Genomic DNA, 24365 nt, shown 5'->3' on the forward strand with positions numbered 1-24365 from the left:
ATACCTCTTACAAGAGAACTTGCATACTCAGGCCAGCTACATATTTGTATGAGGTTCCAGAACTACAGACAGAGTGTGAGTGGTGTTGTATGCATTGTATAGCACCAGTGTTACAGGGTTTATGTGTACGTACTAGTTTAACATGGTATGCAGTCTGTCTGCATATCTCTCAACTGTGGGCCTATCCACTTGATGGCCTGAGGTGTGCCTGTTATGTTTTGTCTGTCCACCAGGTTTGTACTAGTTGTTTCCCTGTGCCCAGTTAGATGCATCTGTGTATTATTTAAATATTTGCCTTGTCCTACAGCTTTGTCTGAAGAAGTTTACACTGTTTTAAACAAAAGCACTTACATCTTTTATATATTTTTTCTACATTAAAAACTTTTGTTTTACATCATCGTGCTTTGGATTTTGTGCTTGTTGGAACCTGATCTATCGACATGATGGCCAAAGGTGTGCCTGTTATGATTTATCTGTCCACCACACAGGTCTTGTGTTAGATAAATCTGGCAGTGTGTGTGTGTTGAGTGCTATCAGTACATGGCTACATCCATTTGTGTTTCTGACTTCATATTCCTGACTAAGGCTATGTTGCAGACTAGCCTGTAACACCAGCAACTTGCTTGAGTATGACAACACTATTTCACATATGGGCCTGTGTTCCAGCCTCTGTCCTCCACCTACATACCAGGCTTTGTCCATATGACATGCAGTAAGGGGTTGTTATGTAGTGGCCTGTGAGTATGTCATGCTGCCATTCCTGCCATCATTCCACTGCTGTTGTGGCCCCCACGCATATCATGGGGTTGGGTCCATATATATGTGTGGGCTTCATTTGCACAATACTTGTGTGCCCTTTTGCAGTCCAGAGGTCAGTGTATGTAACAGTGGTATATGCCCCTGCATATCAGTCTATGGGGGGATGCACTATAACTAACCTAGGCTGTAACAGCATGTGAGGGATATCAGGAGTAAGCTGCCTTAAGGTATCTGGAAGTACATTACCATACAATTCACCTTGGGAAAATGCAGGCCTACTGCTTCCTGCCATACAGACTGTTATGTTTGTCAGTGTGATTGCGATGGTTTCAGTTATCCCTTGTTATGTAACAGATACATCCCATTGTGGCAATTGAAGTCATTTCCCCCTAGGGATTGCATGCAGAGTATAGTTAGAGGCTGCTGGACTATACATCTGCATTACTTACTGTTGATTGATTGTTATCCTGTGGCCCAGTCTGTCTTTACTGTTGTACTACTTGAAGGCCTTGGCCTGGACAGCAACATGTGTTATGCTTTCCGGAATACTGTATTAACTGATATGTTTGAGAGTTGCATTAGTCTCTGTTTATATGTATTTCAAAGTCTAAACAGCTATATGACATGGCATATGCAACTGTAATAGTACACAAATAAAGCATTATCATGTATGCAAACCTGTGTGTGGTGTTATATCCTTTGACCTCTCTGTGGGTATATGTTGCAGGCAACAGTTGTCTTTTGTGTGGGTGACTCATACATTGTCCATTTGATAAGGTGGTAACTGTAGGAATACTGGCTGTTCTGTATGGTCTGCACCCTCTAAATATATATCTTCCTATGCATATCTCTGGGTGTGTATATGTGTGTGTGTGTATATGTATCCTAGGAATGTTTATTGCTTCCACATTGTATATTCCCTATGATAGCCAGACTGTACTGCTTGTTATGTTACTAATACCAGCCTGACATCATACAGGTGGGATGGATTACTGTTAACATCCTGTGCTCATGTTGTGTCAGGTCCTGGTTATAAGACTTGCAACAGTTGGTTTTATATTGCAGGGCAGTCCTGTTTGGCTGTGGAGGGGGTAATATCAATGCATACAAGACGTATGTAGCTTGGGCACCTCACCCCCATTAATGGTGCCAGTGGCCATAAATGTATTTATGATTGCTGCAACTTTGTATCTCTATTTATCATGTACATGATGTGGAGCTTTACTCCCTGGGCATCCACTGAAAAAGGACCTGTGTCCAGTCGGAATTTCCCAGTAACCAAATATAAATAAATAAATAAATGTTCTCATTTATATCTATAGCTATATATCTGTATATACATATCTCTCTCTCTCTCTCTATATATATATATATATATATTTAGACATATATATGTAGACATATATATCTATAGATGTATGCATATGTGTGTGTGTGTGTATATATATGTATATATATATATATATATATATATATATATATATATGTGTGTGTGTGTGTAGGTATGTATATATATATATATATATATATATATATATATATATATATATATATATATATATATATGCAAAAGTTGATATCTGTTTTAGAAACAGTATTTAGAACATACCTAGAACCTGTTTATTGCATTTTTGTGTTGAACTTAATTTAAAATCTTTTTTTCCTAAAATTGCATTTTACCTGCCTTTGACCTAGCACACACATGTTGGGGTCATTTATTGCACTGTTCTGACTATTTTGCTACTTGTGTGTCTCTGCTATCCTTAAACAAAAAAAAAAAAAAAAAAAATCTTGCTATTTTCCCACTTTCTAGAATTAAAAAAAAATTCAGTTACAGAGTTGCTGTTCTGAACTGTTTGTAAGTTTCTTGGAGGCCAGTGCTTACTTGGGCTAAAGGGAAGTCTCTGTGTTCACCAGTGGCAGTGGTTAACACTGAGCAGCCTGCCTGTCCCTGTAGGAGTGGTTACTGCCTAGAAACTGTAGTTTTATTGGCCATTTTGGGTCAATTCCAAACTCCTTGATCTCTCTCTCTCTTAAAACCCTGCAACCGCATGGTTTTGGCATCTTTCCAGGCTTGATAGTTGTTGCTGAAGCACCTACCAAGAGAAGAAAATGCTGAGAGAAGAAAGGAGCCACTTTTGAGATTTTAAGTATTTTCTTCTGATTTATTTCTTAGAAAAACTGCATTGGCACCTACTTTTCAGCATTTTATTGCTTGCAAAAGTTGATATCTGTGTTAGAAATAGTATTTACAACATACCTAGAGCCTGTATATTGCATTTTTTGGTCTGCACTTAATTTAAAATAATTTTTTTCTAAAATTGCATTTTACCTGCCTTTGACCTAGCACACACACACATGTTGGGGTCATTTATTGCACTGTTCTGACTATTTTGCTACTTGTGTGTCTCTGCTATCCTTAAACAAAAACAAAAAAACAAACAAAAAAAAAAAATCTTGCTATTTTCCCACTTTCTAGAATTTAAAAAAAGTTCAGTTACAGAGTTGCTGTTCTGAACTGTTTGTAAGTTTCTTGGAGGCCAGCACTTTCTTGGGCTAAAGGGAAGTCTCTGTGTTCACCAGTGGCAGTGGTTAACACTGAGCAGCCTGCCTGTCCCTGTAGGAGTGGTTACTGCCTAGAAACTGTAGTTTTATTGGCCATTTTGGGTCAATTCCAAACTCCTTGATCTCTCTCTCTCTTAAAACCCTGCAACTCTCTTTTTGCGTGGTCTTGTGCACAGAGCAGCATCGGGCAGCACCGGTTAGCTGGGGTATACTATTCCTGGTTCCACAAAGTCTACACTGCAAATTTTCCCTTAGAACTAGGCAAGCCTCAACTCAAGTGCTTCAGATCAACTGCTCTTATTGCAGCACTTGCATAACCCAAATCAGCACTTGTCCAAATCTTCTAGACAGCACTATTATTTTCCAAATCTCCTAGACAGCACTATTATAATACAGCATAAGACCCTCGACTGCCTGCAGGACAAGTAAAACTCACTCTTCCAAGCATTTCCAGAGGTCAGCTTCAGGTGTACTCTCTAGTTCATCTGGTGGAACTGGGCATCCTGAAGCAATGTCACAACTGCCTCATGTAAACAGACAACCCTCTCCTCTTTCCTCTAGACACAAACACTTGTGAGAGATGCAAATACGCAGCCAGACTGGAGGCTAAGCACTCTCAACCCATGTCTGTAACAGACAGTCAAGAGGAGAAGAGACACACTAGCATCACACCACCAGTCACACATGGATCTACAAAACAAGTACCGGCAAAACATGCACATAAATACACAAAAACATATTCAGAGGCATCAGGTACCAATCTGAAAAAGAAACAGTGCCCCCCAAAGCAGACAAGCAAGCAACGTGCACCTCCAAACACAAGCCAGAAAACACATAATTCACCTCAGCAGTGTGCCTCACAACAGCCCTTAAGGCAAAACACCATACCCAACACGCTAGTAATAGGAGACTCTATAGTAAAGCACACAGATGTTCCACTCACCAGGCTGAACTAGGAGAAGGTTACTGTCAGTTGCCTGTCGGGTGCTAGGATCCACCACATAACACAGGCACTTAGGTCACTCCAGAACAAGTACAAGTATGACACTGTCATTGTACATGTTGGTGTGAATGATCTAAGATGTAGCTCCCTGGACTACATGAAGAGAGACATTGAGGAGCTCTCTGATCATGTAGCCCAAGCTGGTATGACCCTGACCTTGAGTAGCATACTACCTTCACCTAGAATGATACCACAATACAAAGACAAAATGATCAATTTCAACAATTGGCTAAGCTTCTGGTGTTATTCTAAGGGGCTCCAGTGTCTGTCTGCCTGGGATGACATGATAGACAAGCCTCGCTGTTTCACCAGAGATGGTTTGCACTCGTCACCCCTAGGCCTTTGAATACTGGCCAAGGCTCTTGCCATTCCCATAGTGCCTTTTTTAGACAAGGCTCAAAGGACAAACCAACCACCATAACCATCACAGGTAACCAAAAACTAAGGGTAATGCTACTCAATGCCAGAAGTCTCAACCTTTAAATGCACGCACTCGAGGCACTCCTCAGTATGGAGAAAATCGATGCTTGTACAGTGAGGGAAACCTGGTTCAAGGCTCCAGGGAGCACCCCAGCACTACCTGGTTACAATTCATATCATACCTTCTGGCCTCAGTTACTGGATCACAGTACAAAGGGCGGAGGTGTATCCATATTCATCAAGGATGCCCACATCTCCTGGTTAGTGGCGCAGCATGATGCCCCAGAGATCATCCATGCGCAACTATCAGCAGGCAAAACCACATTTCAAGTCGTAGCCTGTTATAGATCGCCCACCATGTCCCAAGATGCTCACTCAGCATTCCTTGAGGCATTGGAAAATATAAAGGTCCTACCCAACACCATAATTTAGGGTGATTTCAACTCCCCTGGTATAGACTGGGTGAACTACCAAAGTTCTAACTCCTATGCCCAGCGGTTCATAGAATTTATAAATTCAAATGCTCTTGAACAACTGGTATGTTCTCCCACTAGAGGGGACAACATATTGGATTTAGTCATTACAAATATGGGCGCCCATTGTACCACACCCATTATCACTCCCTCTCTGGTCAGATCAGACCACAAACTGATAACCCTGGACGTCCTCACCCCTCCACCTCCCCCAGTCAAAGAAACCATAGTAAAAAACCTTTCCAAAGCAAACTTCAAACTACTTGCATCAGAAATGGAAAGCTTCTCTATTCCCTTGCAGAAGGATAATGAAATCCAGGATGCAGAATCCTACACCAAGGCACTTTATATACATCTTCAGGGTTGCGTGGACCATGCTATCCCAAATAAAACCAAGACTCCTTCCTCAAGAAAGAAGAAACCAGTCTTGTGGACCCCGGCCATAAGCAAACTATACAATAAAAGGAGGAGACTTATACAAAAAAGGCCAAATCTCAAGTAGAAGAATCATCCCTGATCAGCATTAGTAAGAAATTGAGGGCCTCATCAAGTCAACTAAAGCCAGTTTAAAAAAGAAGGTTGCCAAGGATGCCAAGGATAACCATAAGGCCTTCTATGGTTACATCAAAAACCTAAATGGCAATGCTCAGGTCTGTTCTGAGCTAGTACAAAATGGAACAAAATACACTGACCCTACTGACATTGCCAACATCTTGGCTGATAGGTTCAGTGCAAATTCCTCCCACCACCACCACCTACAGGAACTATTACTATTCCAGAGGATTGTGTAACTTCAATTATTACTGATATGTTGGTTAATAAGGCTCTATCTAAAGCTAAAAACACTGCCTCCATGGGACTAGATGGTGTCCTGGGCTGTGTCATACGCGAGCTCCAAAATGAATTAACCCCGCATCTGAATACCCTGTTCAGTCTCAGCCTCTTGACAGGATATGTGCCCATAGAATGGCACACAGCAATGGTGGTTCCGCTGCACAAGGGTGGGACCACAACCGACCCTGGGAACTACCGACCAATAAGCCTGACCAGTCTGAGCTGTAAGGCAATGGAGAAAATCATTATGGAACTCATAAATGGAGAGATTGAGAACCTCCAAACATTTGACCCCACGCAGTTCGGCTTCGTCAAGGGCAGATCATGCCTCCTGAACCTGGTGGACTTCTTTGAGACAGTTACTCAGGCTATAGATAAGGGAAAGGAGGTACACACGGCTTACCTTGACCTTGCTAAAGCATTTGACACCATTCCCCATTCGGGTATTATTGATAAACTCACCAACCTGGGCATAAACCCTTACGTCACAAGATGGATTGCAAACTGGCTCTCAGACAGATCCCACAAAGTAAGAGTAGTGGGATCTATGTCCAGATCCAGACCAGTAACGAGTGGTGTGCCTCAGGGCTCTGTCCTGGGGCCCCTCCTGTTTGGCATATACTTCTCAGAAGTACAGGCAAGCACTGAAGGGCTGTGGCTGACCAAGTTTGTGGACGACTGCAAACTGGGTGCTATAATAGAGTCTCCGGCCGACATGGATATCCTCCAGAAGGGCCTTAATGAGACTGATGCATGGTGTCAAAGCCATGGTCTCAAGCTAAATGCTAAAAAATGCATAGTAATCCCCTTTGGAAAAACAGAGTACCATAACTACCACATAGGAGGTAACCCCCTGAAATCTGAAGAAGTAATAAGGGATCCAGGGACCCAAGTAGATAGTCAGCTTTCCTTTGATAACCATGTTACCAAGGTGGTTAGAAAATCCTTCTATGTGACCCATCTGATCATGAAAGGGTTCGCATCAAGATCTAAGGATGTAGTGGTGCCCCTCTACTCTTCACTCATCAGACCCATTATCGAGTACAATGCATCAATTGGAATGCACCTGGCTAGGCATCTCCAGCAGCTGGAGAGACCACAGAGGTACCTCACTAAGAGGATTACTGGCCTCAAACAGTTGTCCTATGCAGCATGATTGAAAAAACTAAGGCTTTTCTCTGTTCCATACCGCCTTCTCAGAGGCGATCTCTGTCTAACATACAGAGCCATGTCCAGCCCAGAACTGTTGAACATGCTCCATCTTAGCAAAACAAAATCTACTCGAGCTACGTGCTCTAGGGATATAAACCTCAGCACAACAATGAATAAAACATGCTGGAGGGATAGATTCCCTTCGCAAAGACTTCCCTTGCTATGGAACAAGGTCCCAATCTACATAAGACAGAGCCCCTCACTATCACTCTTCAAGAGGAACCTTGACGAGTGGATGGGTAACAGAAAGTTCACACCAGGGATCATACCAACAGCTCTACTAGATAGGGGCCAAGGGTACTAGCTGCTAGATCAAGGGCCCAGGGAACTAACCAAAGTGGCGGTGAATACCGCACAACATGGCTGGGCTAATATATGCCTTCGGGCAGATAGCCCAGTACCTACCTATGAACCTATAGGAAGGGTGTAGGGAAGGTTCATAGCCGCCCATTTCTTCTACAGCAACAGCTGTGCATATATACTGAATTTGGAGAAAGATTTGGACACTCATACCCCTGAGAGAGGGGTGAGGACAACAATAATATCTTGTAAAGCCGATTAGACCAGATTATCTATGTCCAGTGGACATGTGTGTGAAATGGACAGCTATGTATTGGGCGAGATTTTCTTTGGGAACAGATTGTCTTCTTTTTTTTTTCAGGTGAGAGTGGAATGTTGGGGAGGGATAGTACATATATTTGGGGAGGCAGGATGGATAGGTTTACAGACAAGTCAAACAAGATGCATACAGGGGTAGTATATGACACATGTGGGGGGTAAACACCTTGATGGGGAGGGTTGTTGGGAAATTGGAAGCTCATGAGCCCCCTAGTGGAAACAGTGGGACTGAGGTCCCTACCCATGGGCAGTCACCACTGTACCTTCACAGCCCCGAAGGTGGCTGTGCTAGGGGCTGAGTAGAAGGGCCAGGCCAACTGTCTAGTTGCGACACATGGCCCTCAAGCTGGTGTAGCAGATCTCCAACCTCCCTGCGGAGCTCACTATACACCACGACCCAGACCTGAAGATGGGTGACAGGTTCTTGTCCATGCCCAGTCCCCGGGGGTGGTGAGCCCCATCCACTGAGGTGGTTCCACCTGAAGGTGGTGGAGGACCAATGGATGAGGAGGTCCTGGGTTGGGCCCCAGATGTGATGGTGCCCAGTGCCATGGCCAGCTGAGGTGGGACAGGTGGGTTCGCCAGGACCGGCCTTCCCAAATGTGCTATGGTGTTTAACTTTTATCAACATATGTGGGTTAGTAATAGTCAACACATTCCATGATTAGGTATAACAGCATGCATAGATATTCCCATTAACCCAAACACCAGATATGGAACAGTTGCATAGCAAACAGAACACAAGCATATATGGGACCACAGTGGTCATTACAACAGCTTGCAGGTACATTGATGGCAGCATGCCATGAATGGGAGTATTTCAACATAACACATGCATAAAAACAAATATAAATAATTATCAATAGGACATATATCCCAACAGTAGAGTATATTCAGCACATACCAATTGAGTTGTGTATTTAGTTTATTGTTGCAGATATGGTGGGGGGAGAGAAAGATGTCAATTAACAACTAGTATACTCCGGTAGTTCGCATTACATTCCTAGTCAGTGCTGTGATCTGTACCTTACAGGTATTAGTACACTACCCTATTGCCTTAGTTTGGACAGTGGTATGGCTGTCGACAACTATATACATGAACTGAGTTTTACCTGCAGTATACACCTCTTACCTGGTATACCTGTGGAGGCATCGTTTGTTCACACTACCTGTTTCTACACATACTCTCAGATTCCAGGTTGATGTTATGCACAAACCTGTCCATCTCTTTTTGCGCACACTCTAGGCATGTCTTCACCACATGCAGGTGAACCGGGACATATTTCGACTATTGCCCTCTTAAACCTTTAGTGACATGTACAATGACAGGTTTGTTTTATTTGACATTTTCCAAATATGTACAGGCCTGACAGTCAGTTATATGACATGAAATGCTGCCTACATGTCAGAAAGTAGCACACTGATATGGCAGGGGGACAGGGTAACAGCCAACAGATATGGGCCAAATAACTGGACATTCTGGACATTTCTGTACACTTGTAGGGGTATGATTCTGCATATAGTTTACTACCACTCCCAAGGCTCGAACCATGACTGTGTCTGCTAAAAATCAAACACTACCCATCACAGTTGAGTGTGCTATATAGATATTGCTGTGTATCTCTTGTCTGATTTCTGTCTATAATTCTCCTGTGGTTTTACTTTCAGACCTTGTAATTACAACACTCTTATGTAGGATTTCCTAGGCAGTTGTATTATGTAGTACAGTGTGGGTGACAGTGATGAGTAATACCTTATTATTCTGAGCAACTGCAACACTAACAATGCCATACAATACCAGAGTAAAATTGTACCAGTACAGGATAACAATCTTTTATTTATAGGCACAGTGTTCGTTTCTGAAAGACCTGTGGGAGCAATGATTGTTAGCACTTTCTGCATGTTGCCACACAAATTACCAGTTTCCTCATTAGTATTGTGCACATACATCTCACTCTGTTACTGTACACACTCTGGTCACAGCTTGACAACATGAGGGTGGCGATGGGACATACTTGGCTACTTACTCTCATAACATTATGGGGGGTTGCTAGAGTGACAGGTTTGTTGTTATAGCTGTCTGACAATCAGTTGTATGTCTTGTTTGCTGCCTAAATGTCTGGGATCATCCCACTGATTTGCCAGGGGGACAGGGTGACAGCCAGCAGCTATGGGCCAATTTACTGGACATTTTGGAGATTTCTGTACACTTGTGGGGTATGATTTTGCATAAAGCTTACTACCACTCCCAGGATTTGAACCATGGTTGTGTGTGCAAAAATACAACAGTTTATGTCACAGTTGAGTGTGCTATTTGGATTTTGTTGTCTGTCTTTTCATTGTTTTCTGTCTTTGTCTCTCTCAGTTGTACTATTTGACCTCTTGGGATTACAACAGTCATATACAGACATTCCTACACATTTTATTTATGTAGCACAGTGTGGGTAACAGTGCTTACTACAGCAGTACTATGAAGTGACTGCAACTCTACATTACCATATGATACCAGAGTGAACACATGCAGTCCAGCAGTTAGACCTTTATTGTCAGGCTATTATGCTTTTATTTACATACAAACTGTATGAGACTCTTCCTGCCATATTCTCTGGTGTATGCAGTACATGCCTTAAACAATACAGGTTTTATACAGGCAATTAACTTACTACTACTTTTAGATTTATTTCCTATGACAGTACATGCAAGAGTATTACTAACCTGCCTCGCATTGCAACTGCTGCAGTCTACAGCCATGGGCTTCCTGGTTCACAACCCACCACTGTGAAAGACATAAGAGGAATATTTAGCCACACATATCCATAATATACATGAGCTGGCAATTATTAAACAGGTAGTGGACTGATACACATAGCTGGGAAATCCCCTGTCCTCCTAGCCTCTTGGATCCACTGATCCAAGAGATCCCCCTTTCTCTGCTTCAGGTCAGCATAGTGATGGCTGACTTGCTCACCAGTTCGGGGTATGTCAGTGGCACCGGTGAGGTCATGGGTGAGATGGTCCCAGGCTTCCATGTTGTATTGGGAACCCTGGTACTGGCCCTGCAGCAGTCTCTGGTCATGGTCTTTCACAATGAGTCCTGCCATGACTCTGGACTCCTGGATGCCCCAGCGCTGCACCCAAAAGTGTACACCCTCTCCCATTCCAGACATAGTGCCTACAAGGGAAAGCTGCAACCAGTTATGATATCTATTCCTGCCCGTTGGGTTTAAATAGGGTTGGTTTCCTGCACTTTGCCATGATTGGACAGTTTTGAAAATGCTAAGCTATGGGCAAACCTGCTTTCCTAAGGTTGGCATTGCTTAAATGGGTGTACCAATGTGCAGACTGTGTTAGCTGGTCTACCGATTGCTTACACCTATTAAGCTGGACTGTGCAATGCTTAGCATTTGCTTAATATTTAATTTGCATTATATTTGCATTTTGGCATTGATTTCTTATATTACATGTTATATATGTGTTTGGTATGCATGATTTATGTGTATGTACACTGTATGGGGTCCTTGTGTTTATTAGGGGATTTCAACACTTTATTACAATGGCACCTCACATCTGGGCTTAATGCAGTACTCCAGTTCAGATATTTATGTCCTGTAGTAAATTATACAATATAAAACTGTATATAGATTTCTTTCGCATGTTCAGTTTGTATTTCCTATACTGAGGATCTGTTTTGTGATACCTCAGTCTTACATAATGTTGTGATGGCTTAGTGGTTAACTACTGTGACTATAGGGTGCTGGGCTCAAGACCTGCAAAGGCTGTTTATTTTGTTTCTGGCCAGAGTAGTGGCTGATCCACACACATTAATTAAGGCACTTTTAAGCAATTTTAAGTGGGTTGGTGCGGGGTTTGCGTGAAGGTAAGCAATGCGAACCTCCGGTTAAATATGCTTACAGAGTGTTAGCTTCAATATTGCTTGACCTGTGTGCGCATTGCTTACTCCTGTGCAAACGGGCTTAAACCTGCTTAGTACTGCTTAAATATGCTTACTGCCACTTACTACTGCGTACTCCCGCTTACCACTGCACTAATTTAGACAGTAATGTCTACTGGTTCTGGGGAAGATGGTGGATCTGGAAACTGTATGGCTTTATCATTCATTACACATTTTACCTTCCAGTTGTATCCCTAATTCCTGTGTACATATACTGTATAGGGCACTTGTGATTATCTGTGGACTTTACATCATTATGACAATGACACCTCACATCTGCATTTCATGCAGTACTCCATTTCACAAATATATGTCATGTCATAGGTTATGCAACAAAATAAATTGATCAAAAAGTGATTTGACATGGAAAATTGATTGTACGGGAGTGGGACATGAACCGGGAATAATTGCTCTTAAGGCAAATGCTCTGCCCACTACACTATTGCTGCACTGTTTCATTTGCATATATCTTGCTTTTTATCCTCTTGTGCCATTTAAACTGCATTAACTGTAGCTAAGCGATGGGCAAACTGGCGCACCTATGGTTAAATTTAATCTGTTTTATAAAAAAAAAACAAAAACAAAAAAAGAACACTTCTTTATATTTAATGTTATAACTATTGCTCTTGTAAACTTGGTGGGATGTTATTGGGGGTATGCGAACACCTATGAGCGGTCTCGCTCATTCTTATTCATACACTGCTGTTCTTCACTGCAGGGGCATGTATATTCTGAGAGCTCTGCTCTCCGACACACCCCCTGCACTCTTCCACACTCCATGTCCGTTTAGGAGCCCAGGCAGCGTACCTTCATTGATATGCATGGTGCGCTGCCATCCTGCACCTAAATGGCTGCTTCCGTACAGGACTAAGCTAGTCCTGCATGGAAGGATAGTGAATCTGGGGGACTATCACACAATCATCTTTAGCCTAAGAGTAAAATTAAATTAATTCTTAAATAAATCATCCTTCCTAGAATTTTCCAGTGGAATCCTCGATCTAAAAAAATGGCATTCTTATGAAAACTAAATCAAATTTTTGTCAGTGAGGTCTGTGATTCTATGAACTTCTATATTAATGCAATCATAAAACAGATATATAGGTAAATTAAAACAGTTGTTGGACTTACAAAATTAGTGAGATGTAGCAGAGAAAAGAGGTGCTTCAACATTTTCATCATTTACCTTAATTTTAAAGACATGTTTAAGTTAATCGAAGTATTTGATCAACTTATTTTTCTTATTGATAGTCTAGCTTTAACTGTGAGCACAGCTTGGTTGTCAAAGTCAAAAGCAACAATTCGGTATGCTTTAAACAATTCAGAAAACCGAGAGGTTAAAATTGCAAATACAGGAAGCAGTCACTAAACAGTCAAAGGATTACATTACCAGAGGGCATTTTGAGTGGGCTTGCTGAAATATTCAGTGCTAGCCTCAGTGTAAGAAAAAAAAAGTTTGTTAAGAGTGCTACAGAGACAAGTGGAGACATCTCTATATATAGTTATAGACAGGATAATTAAGACAACAAAATTATAAAACTAACTTACCAGGGACCAGCAAGCATACTCAGTGGTTTCATAGATATAATTATGGAAAATATGACTGAACCACTGGCAGTTGTGAAATAAATCTTGGCATGCAGACGTTTCAGAAACTTTTGATGACAGACTGTATTGTCATGATTTCATAAACGGGAATCACGTCAGAACCAAACTATTTAAGAACCTCAGCCTTTCCAATGTTTTATGACAAATTGAAGAGTCACAATGAAGCTTATCCAAAATGGCACAGGGGACTTAATTCTATTAGACATGCAATAATATGATTTTGTTATGGAGGGATTTTACCTTTTCCATTTTGTGACATTCTTTGAAGAGGAAATAGCATCACCTGATGCTTACCTTGACCTTGCTAAGTTATTTAGTACTATCCTGCATAAGGGAATAATTGCAAATAACATTAGAATCAACTCCTACCCAATTTAATGAGAAAATCAATAATTGAGCCACAAAACACAGTAAGTGAAGGCATGTGTTACCTGCCTATCCTAAACGGGGTTAGCAGTGGTGATACATAGGGTCTACCTGACTTTCTTGAAAGTGCATATTATCAAATTCCCTTTGCTGACACTCAAAATATCAAACTCCCACTTCATTGAAGCAGCAGAACTACAAAAATCTTCCCAGGGTAAATAACCTGTTGTGCCAGATGATGAACTTTGTCCTTATCCCAACTGTAGTGCAATCTCAGAGTTGTCGTATTTAGTTGGGGGGGGGGGCATAGACCTCCACCTGGGTGGGTTATGGATGGTGCAGTTTGGGTTTTGTTTATTTTTGGGTAAGTGGTTACTTACCCTGGGAAGATCTTTGTAGCTCCGCTGCTTCGATGAACTGGGAGTTTGAAATTTTGAGTGTTGACAAAGTGAGATTTGATAATATGCGATTTCAATGAAGTGAGGTAAATCTGATCCATAGGAGTCTGTACTGAAGGCATTTCTTTGTGAACTTTTCTTCTCATGCATAAATATGAGAGGTGGACTATGAATTGAAAAATATGTTGATTAAAGGTGGATAACATAATTACTTCAGTAAAAGATGATGAATCTCTCCAAGATGGTCTATAGAAAACACAGATCTGATGTAATGGTAATGACCTCACCTTTAATGCCAATAGATATAGTGACAAACTTTCTAAAATTGGCATACGTTTGATTACAAAACAAACAAACAGCTAAATCATATAAATTGACAGCGTAATTAAAGATTCAGGGACAATGGTAGGCAACCATTCACACTGTGACCAGAGCATATCAACCAAAGTTAGGAATGTTTATACTGCAGTCCTTCGTATTCTAAAGGGCCTTGCTACTCACAACAGATGGATTACTATAAAATGTGACCTCACTGATCTCACCGTTTATTGAGCACTACATTATAGCATTTAACAAGCCTCAAAATATAAACCTGAAAAGGCTAAATGTATTACTAGCAAAATCATACTGTCTGAAGTCCGAAAACTGTCAACATTTTCATAAGGTTCAGGACTTGTCACTAGATTTTGCTTCTTATAAGTTACTTACAGATGGCTTTTGCATGCATCAGTTCTAAACAGTTCTATCTGATAGTCTCTCTCTCTCTCTCTCTCCCTGGAATATGCTGCAGTGGAAGCTAGTACTCGACTGTGAATACAGTACGTAAAATAAATAACAATAATACAAATTTTGGGACAGATAAATGATACTTTAAATAATGCTTTCCAAGATTATGGAATAAGCTTCTTAGTATCAGATATCAGTCACAAAATGCCTTCAAAAATGATCTTGATAGATAGACATTGATATTTACATAGATGGATAGACAGATAGACAGCTAGACAGACAGACAGACAGACAGACAGACAGACAGACAGACAGACAGATAGATAGATAGATAGATAGATAGATAGATAGATAGATAGATAGATAGATAGATAGATACAAAAAGCACATAGAAAATACCAGTCTAGGGTTACAGCAATTAAGCTTCTTGAAGGTCAGTAGATTATAAGCTTGACAACTGAGCACACAAACACATAAGGTATTGTAAGGATTGTGAATAAAGAGATAGTGACAAATGAACATTACATGGGATTATCACAGTGTTTCATGGTATGTACAAATAGCAGTTAACTGCTCTATTTATACTTCAGAGAAAAGTCAAGGCAACTGAATAATGGCTTTCAACAAATTTCCCTAGCCAGCCTTCAGAGCAGTGACCAGCAGGCAGATAAATGAGAATTCAGTGCAGCAAAATCATCAGTTTCAGTAAAGCTTAATGTTATTGCAGTAACTATGATATAACTGTTTATGGAGGTGTTAAATATAATCCTCTGCAGCAATATTGTATGTGGCTATATTTTTAGTAGAGTTCCCTGGCATTTTGTTGTAGGTTACACAGATAAAAGGTACATCGGGGAGACTCAGTGGCAAATGTTCATTTACATAAGAACAGCCAATAAAGCAATGTACCAAAGAATGCTCTAAGCAGAATGCAACAAATCACTGAATAAATAACACTGTGAAAACTAAAAAACAGAAACAATGTGAAATCTATAAAATGTTGGGCAGGGACAAAGCAGCATTCAGTCAGAATCTGTAATACGCTAGCATGCAGCAACGTTATAATCATCAGACAAACAGTGTTACAAAAAGTAAAGGGTGTGGGAGGATTAACAGCCAGATAAGCTAGAATATTATGACCAAAGTTATTCAGAGGTCTGACAATGCAAATATTAATAAGCGTGTAAGCCTATATGTCTAATGACAGTATACTTAAAAAGGTTACAGACTGTCTAATGTGGGTAATTCTCAAGCTTGGTAATCTTCCTGATTTCTAAGTACTGCTTCAGAGAAATGCTGTCCTTCAGTACACTGACACTAGTACTATTTAATCTCAGTTTCTGTCTTGATTCGGCTAACAACTGATTCTGTTACCCCTTGGATATTCTCGTCAGGTTTCAGAAAAAAATGAAACATACAGCATAGTCTACTCCAGTTGCATAGCATTGGTAGACCTACTCAATCTAGTATCATACAACTCCACACATTGACAGATGTGTAGTAGTTCTAATATCATACAACTCCACACATCAGTAGATATACTAGTTCTACTATCGTACAATTTCACAAACTGGTAGCTGCACTAATTTCAATAGCATACAACTCCACAAGTTGGTAGATGTGCTAGTTCTAATACCATACAAATCTACACATTGGTAGATATATTAGTTCTAGTATCATACAACTTCACACATTGGTAGATGTACTAGTTCTAATATCATACAACTCCATGCATTGGTAGCTGTACTAGTTCTAATATCCTACAACTCTGTACATTGGTAGATATACTAGTTCTAATATCATACAATTCTACACATTGGTAGATATAGTAGTCAGGGGTCAGAATGGAGAGACGATAAATCAGCAAACCAAGGAGAGTAGTATTGCTGGAAATGAATTTATCCTCAAGTCTTGAGTACTTTAATGAGGTGGACCCTGTTTCTGACAAAATGTCACCAAGATTACACTGAGATATAGACTTCATTTTATACTGCATATATCATGGATTCAACTGGGATAAAAATAAAAAAAATATTTGGGGGCACAAAATCCAGGATAAAAGAGTGCCCAGTCTTGGCAGGTGCACTTATGCCAAGATTGGAAAAAATGACAGTGTAGAATCCTCAAGACACTGAAACATTCCTACAATGGGACTAGGCCAGAACCAGGGGGAAGATGCCCACACATTAGTAGATGTACTAGTTCTAATATCATACAACTCCACACATTGCTACATGTACTACTTCTAATCTCATACATCTCCACATATTGGTAGATGTACTAGTAGATGTGCTATTTCCAATATCACACAACGTCACATATTGGTAGATGTACTAGTTCTAATATCATACAACTCCACACATTGGTAGATGTACTAGTTCTACTTTCATACAGCTTCACACACTGGTAGATGTACTAGTTCTAATATCATACAACTTCACACATTGGCAAATGTACTAGTTCTAGTATCATACAACTCCACATGTTGGGAGATGCACTAGTTCTAATGTCAAACAACTCCACATATTGATAGAAGTACAAGTTCTAATATCATACAACTTCACACATTGGTAGATATTCTAGTTCTAATATCATATAACTTCACACATTGGTAGATGTATTCATTCTAATATCATATAACTCCACACATTCGTAGATGTACTAGTTCCAATATCATACAACTCCATATGTTGGTATATGTACTAGTTGTTATATCATACAACTCCCCACATTGGTAGATGTATGAGTTCTAATATCATACAACTTCACACATTGGTAGATGCACTAGTTCTAATATCATACAACTCAACACATTGGTAGATATTCTAGTTCTAATATCATATAACTTCACACATTGGTAGACGTACTAGTTCTAATATCATACAACTCCACACATTGACAGATGTACTAGTTCTAATATCAAACAAATCCACACATTGGTAGATATTCTAGTACTAATATCATATAACTTCACAGTTTGGTAAATGTACTAGTTCCAATATCATACAACTCCACACATTAGTAGACGTACTAGTTCTAATATCGTATAAATCCACGCATTCGTAGATGTGCTAGTTCCAATATCATACAACTCCATATGTTGGTAAATGTACTAGTTGTAATATCATACATCTCCCCACATTGGTAGATGTATGAGTTCTAATATCATACAACTTCACACGTTGGTAGATATTCTAGTTCTAATATCATATAACTTCACACATTGGTAGACGTACTAATTCTAATATCATACAACTCCACACATTGGTAAATGTACTAGTTCTAATATCATATAATGCCACACTTTGGTAGATGTACTAGTTCTAATATCATACAACTTAACAGATTAGTAAATGTACTAGTTCCAATATCATACAACTTCACACATTGGTAGAGATACTAGCTCTAATATCATACAACTTCACACATTGGTAGATGTACTAGTTCTAATATCATACAACTCAACACATTGGTAGATATTCTAGTTCTAATATCATATAACTTCACACATTGGTAGATGTACTAATTCTAATATCATACAACTCCACAGATTGGTTGATGTACTAGTTCTAATATCTTACAACTTCATACATTGGCAGATGTATTAGCAGATGCACTCGTTCCAATATCACCCAGCGTCAGACAGTAGTAGATGCATTAGTTCTATTATCATACAATTCCACATGTTAGTAGATGCACTAGTTCTAATATTATACAACTCCAGAAGTTGGTAGATGCACTAGTTCTAATATCATACAACTCAACACATTGGTAGATATTCTAGTTTTAATATCATATAACTTTACACATTGGTAGATGTACGAGTTCTAATATCATACAACTTCACACGTTGGTAGATATTCTAGTTCTAATATCATATAACTTCACACATTGGTAGACGTACTAATTCTAATATCATACAACTCCACACATTGGTAAATGTACTAGTTCTAATATCATATGATGCCACACTTTGGTAGATGTACTAGTTCTAATATCATATAACTTCACAGATTAGTAAATGCACTAGTTCCAATATCATACAACTCCACACATTGGTAGAGATACTAGCTCTAATATCATACAACTTCACACATTGGTAGATGTACTAGTTCTAATATCATACAACTCAACACATGGGTAGATATTCTAGTTCTAATATCATATAACTTCACACATTGGTAGACGTACTAATTCTAATATCATACAACTCCACAGATTGGTTGATGTACTAGTTCTAATATCTTACAACTTCATACATTGGCAGATGTATTAGCAGATGCACTTGTTCCAATATCACCCAGCATCAGACAGTAGTAGATGCATTAGTTCTATTATCATACAATTCCACATGTTGGTAGATGTACTAGTTTTAATATTATACAACTCCACAAGTTGGTAAATGTATTAGTTCTAATATCATACAACTTCATGCATCTGTAAATGTACTAGTTACAGTATCATATGACTCAACATATTGGTAGATGTACTAGTTCTAATATAATACAACTCCACAAGTTGGTAGATATGCTAGTTCTAATATAATACAACCACACATTGATAAATGTACTAGTTACAGTATCATACAACTCCACACATTGGTAAATGTACTAATTTTAATATCGTACAACTTCACACATTGGTATACTAATAGATGTACTAGTTTCAGTCTATCACAACTTCACACATTGGTAGATGCACTAGTTCTGTTATCATACAACTCCACATGTTGGTAGATGTACTAGTCCTAATATTATACAACTTCACATATTGGTAGATGCACTAGTTCTATAATCATACAACTCCGCATATTGGTAGAGGTACTCGTTCTAATATTATACAACTTCACACATTGGTAAATGTAATCTGACAAATCACTGGAACCACCACGATGAATAAAACAATAGATTTATTTCAGGACAGAACAAGCGCTTTCACGCACTTAGCTAGTGTGCTTCATCAGGTTACATTAAACAGAGCTAAACCTTGTCCTTATATATAAAAAACACGCCCTAATTAACAAGTAATTGGGCAGGTAAAGGCAATTTAAATCAATTTAAAGAGATAAATTCACATTTTAAAAATGGTCATGGTTAATAAAACACTACAAGAACTTCCTAAAATTTCATCAAACAATATATGCAATCAATTCAATTAGTCCACATTAAAAACATTTCTTATGTAGACAAAAATAATCATATTATCATAAATTATGTATATCGTTTCACAACATTTCCATACTAAAAATGTTATTCCAAAATTCATGTCCAATAAGATAAGTTCTACAAATGTTTCATGTGTATTATAAAAGTAAATAAATATTGCCCTTATTTGCAAACTAATAAAACCAGCATAGGCTATGAATGCAAATTGCAAGATGAAGGAAAGGAAAAGGAAAAGGGGAGGGGGGGGAGGAAGGGGAGAGGTGGGGAGGGGGGGAAGGGAAGAGAGGAAAGTGGAAATGGGTAGTGGTGTGAAGGCTGTGGAAAACCTGCATAAAACATGAATAAAATTAACCGATATACACAAGGTAAATGAACCATCGATGCGTCTCATATATCAACCATCAAAGGTCAACCCAGACCAAGATCTGTTTGCATCATAAAAATGTTATAACTTTAACCCAAACTGCCCTGGGCTCTTGTGTAAGGGAGCACAAAGAATAAGAAAGGTAAAACAAAACACAGAACAAATGGCACCAGTGTTTGTTCATAGAAGTGCAGGTCTAATACTAAGGGCTGTATTCAGGCCTGGTTCTAGATGTGCCCTAAGGGTTAAGATCCATCTTAACTCATTCAACTCAAGGGTTCCTAATACATTACCTTCCCTTCTATTTGGATACAGAATCTGCAAGACCCTAAACTTAAAAACATGGGTCGGGTATGATTGACAATGCCTAGCTAAGGCATTGTTTATGTTTGCCTTTCGTATATCATATATATGATTGTAGACCCGATCTTTGAGTCTACGTGTGGTCATACCCACATAATAGGCTTCACAACTTTCACATGTAGCCAAATAGATTACATTAGTGGTATCACATGTGGCATAAAAGTTCGGTGTGAACATAATACCTAACTCCATGTTTTCATATTTCTGATCAACCGTAATAAACTTGCAAGTACAACATTTCTTGCAGGGAAAGGTTCCTTGCCTAAACTTAACCCTTATATCAGAAGGTATATGTAACACTTTCTCCTTACACAATAGTCTTTTTAAATTAAGGCAGTTACTATACCTAAAGCTAGGGTATTCCCCTACTACTTTTAACAGATCTCTATTCATACTAAGTAATTTCCAGTTCTTACATAAGATGTCCTTTATGTATTTTACATCATTGGTGTATTTAAGGTCATATTGTACCATACTGCTATGAAACCTAGTAGGATTTCTATAAGGGCATTTATCTAAACGAGTTCCCTGAACAGGTGTATCATTATTTCTCAAACTCGTTACTAACTGTGTGGGATATCCCCTCTTTACAAAGCATTTTGTTTGAAAATCCAATAAACAATCACCATCATTAACATTATTGCACAGTCTGGTTACCCTAGCCATCTGGTTCTTTACCACATTAGGAAAAATGTGCCTCGGGTGCATACTCTCATAATGGAGTATGCCATTCCTCCAACACGGCTTTCTATATAGGGAGGTTGTAATCTCATTCCTACCGTTTTTGGTTATAGCTATATCAAGATAATTGACACTGGTGAAAGAGAGCTCATATGTAAAATCAAGAAAAGATGTAGTTGACCCCATGTATTTAACAAAGTCATGCAGAGATTCGACACTACCATTCCAAAAGAGGAGGATATCATCAACACATCGCCTGTATAGAATGGCGTTAGCAATGAAATTCTTGTCCTTAAAAATATACATCCTCTCCCATTGGTAGACTGCTATATTCGCATAGGCATTGGCACAGGGGGTGCCCATGGCTACCCCCCATGTTTGCCTATATACCTTGTCTTGAAACATGAAGATGTTATTATTTAATATTAAATCCAACAAGGTGCAAATAATTAGCTGGTCATTATTATTAAAGCTATCACATTCATTTAGACAACTCCTAACAGCCTCAATACCAAATTTGTTGGGTATACTGGTAAATAAACTCTTTATATCTAATGTGACCATTATGGTATCTAACTTCATATTTTCAAGCAGGGAAGCATCTTTAAGGTCTTCCAACAATTTAAATGATTTTTTTAAAATGGTAGGTACCATTCCTACTAATGGGCCTAACTTAGATTGTACATATTGAGAGGCATGCTCAGTAACCCAAAGTTTTCCAGATACTATTGGTCGCAGGGGCGGGGGGTATACCCCTTTATGCACCTTAGGCAGCCCTTTAATTATAGGAATCAATGGGGCCTCAATATCAAGAAACGCATATAAACACTTGTCAACACATCTAGACATTAGGAGATCATATATTGTATCATGAACGTTTCTAATAATCGAGGCAACTTCTGTTTTACTTATTAGAGAATAGGCCATATCATCCTCTAACATCTCTTTCATCAAATCATTATAAAAGTCAGCATCCATTATTACAACACCCCCCCCCCCTTTGTCAGCCGGTCTGAAAACCAGACTGTCATCATTACATAAAGAATCCAAGCCATGTTTCTGTGCATCATTCAAGTTCACAAATAGTCTTCTGTGTCGCTTCTCTCTATAATAAACATAAAAATCATGTTCACAGGCTCGTTGAAAACATTCAATAGAGCCTGGTAGAGGTGGCACAAAAGTACTCTTTCTTTTTAAAGCTGTAGCATTGTACGTACATTCATCATTACTAGAATCTTTATATAAGAGCTTAAGAGCCACTTTTCTGGTGAATTTACGGAGCATGATAAGGGTGTCAGATAGTTCGCTCCCTCTAGAGGGAATGAAAGAAAGTCCCCTATTTAGTACTGAGCATTCTGTTTCAGTTAAGGCTCGAGATGACATATTAAAATATAATGTATTCAATATTTCTTCTTCCTGGTATCCCGGTTCTCGCCCGACATCTTGCGTTTGCCCCTTCCTCTGCTTGTCGAGCGTGCCTGCGCCCGTTGTTTGTAAGGAAGCGGGAAGTGGTAGATGTATGAGTTCTAATATCATACAACTTCACACGTTGGTAGATATTCTAGTTCTAATATCATATAACTTCACACATTGGTAGACGTACTAATTCTAATATCATACAACTCCACACATTGGTAAATGTACTAGTTCTAATATCATATAATGCCACACTTTGGTAGATGTACTAGTTCTAATATCATACAACTTCACAGATTAGTAAATGTACTAGTTCCAATATCATACAACTTCACACATTGGTAGAGATACTAGCTCTAATATCATACAACTTCACACATTGGTAGATGTACTAGTTCTAATATCATACAACTCAACACATTGGTAGATATTCTAGTTCTAATATCATATAACTTCACACATTGGTAGATGTACTAATTCTAATATCATACAACTCCACAGATTGGTTGATGTACTAGTTCTAATATCTTACAACTTCATACACTGGCAGATGTATTAGCAGATGCACTCGTTCCAATATCACCCGGCGTCAGACAGTAGTAGATGCATTAGTTCTATTATCATACAATTCCACATGTTAGTAGATGTACTAGTTCTAATATTATACAACTCCAGAAGTTGGTAGATGCACTAGTTCTAATATCATACAACTCAACACATTGGTAGATATTCTAGTTTTAATATCATATAACTTTACACATTGGTAGATGTACGAGTTCTAATATCATACAACTTCACACGTTGGTAGATATTCTAGTTCTAATATCATATAACTTCACACATTGGTAGACGTACTAATTCTAATATCATACAACTCCACACATTGGTAAATGTACTAGTTCTAATATCATATGATGCCACACTTTGGTAGATGTACTAGTTCTAATATCATATAACTTCACAGATTAGTAAATGCACTAGTTCCAATATCATACAACTCCACACATTGGTAGAGATACTAGCTCTAATATCATACAACTTCACACATTGGTAGATGTACTAGTTCTAATATCATACAACTCAACACATGGGTAGATATTCTAGTTCTAATATCATATAACTTCACACATTGATAGACGTACTAATTCTAATATCATACAACTCCACAGATTGGTTGATGTACTAGTTCTAATATCTTACAACTTCATACATTGGCAGATGTATTAGCAGATGCACTTGTTCCAATATCACCCAGCATCAGACAGTAGTAGATGCATTAGTTCTATTATCATACAATTCCACATGTTGGTAGATGTACTAGTTTTAATATTATACAACTCCACAAGTTGGTAAATGTATTAGTTCTAATATCATACAACTTCATGCATCTGTAAATGTACTAGTTACAGTATCATATGACTCAACATATTGGTAGATGTACTAGT

Source organism: Protopterus annectens, chromosome 1.part2 (genome assembly GCF_019279795.1).
Source record: "Protopterus annectens isolate FY-2018-M chromosome 1.part2, PAN1.0, whole genome shotgun sequence".
In the NCBI taxonomy this organism is placed as follows: Eukaryota; Metazoa; Chordata; order Ceratodontiformes; family Protopteridae; genus Protopterus; species Protopterus annectens.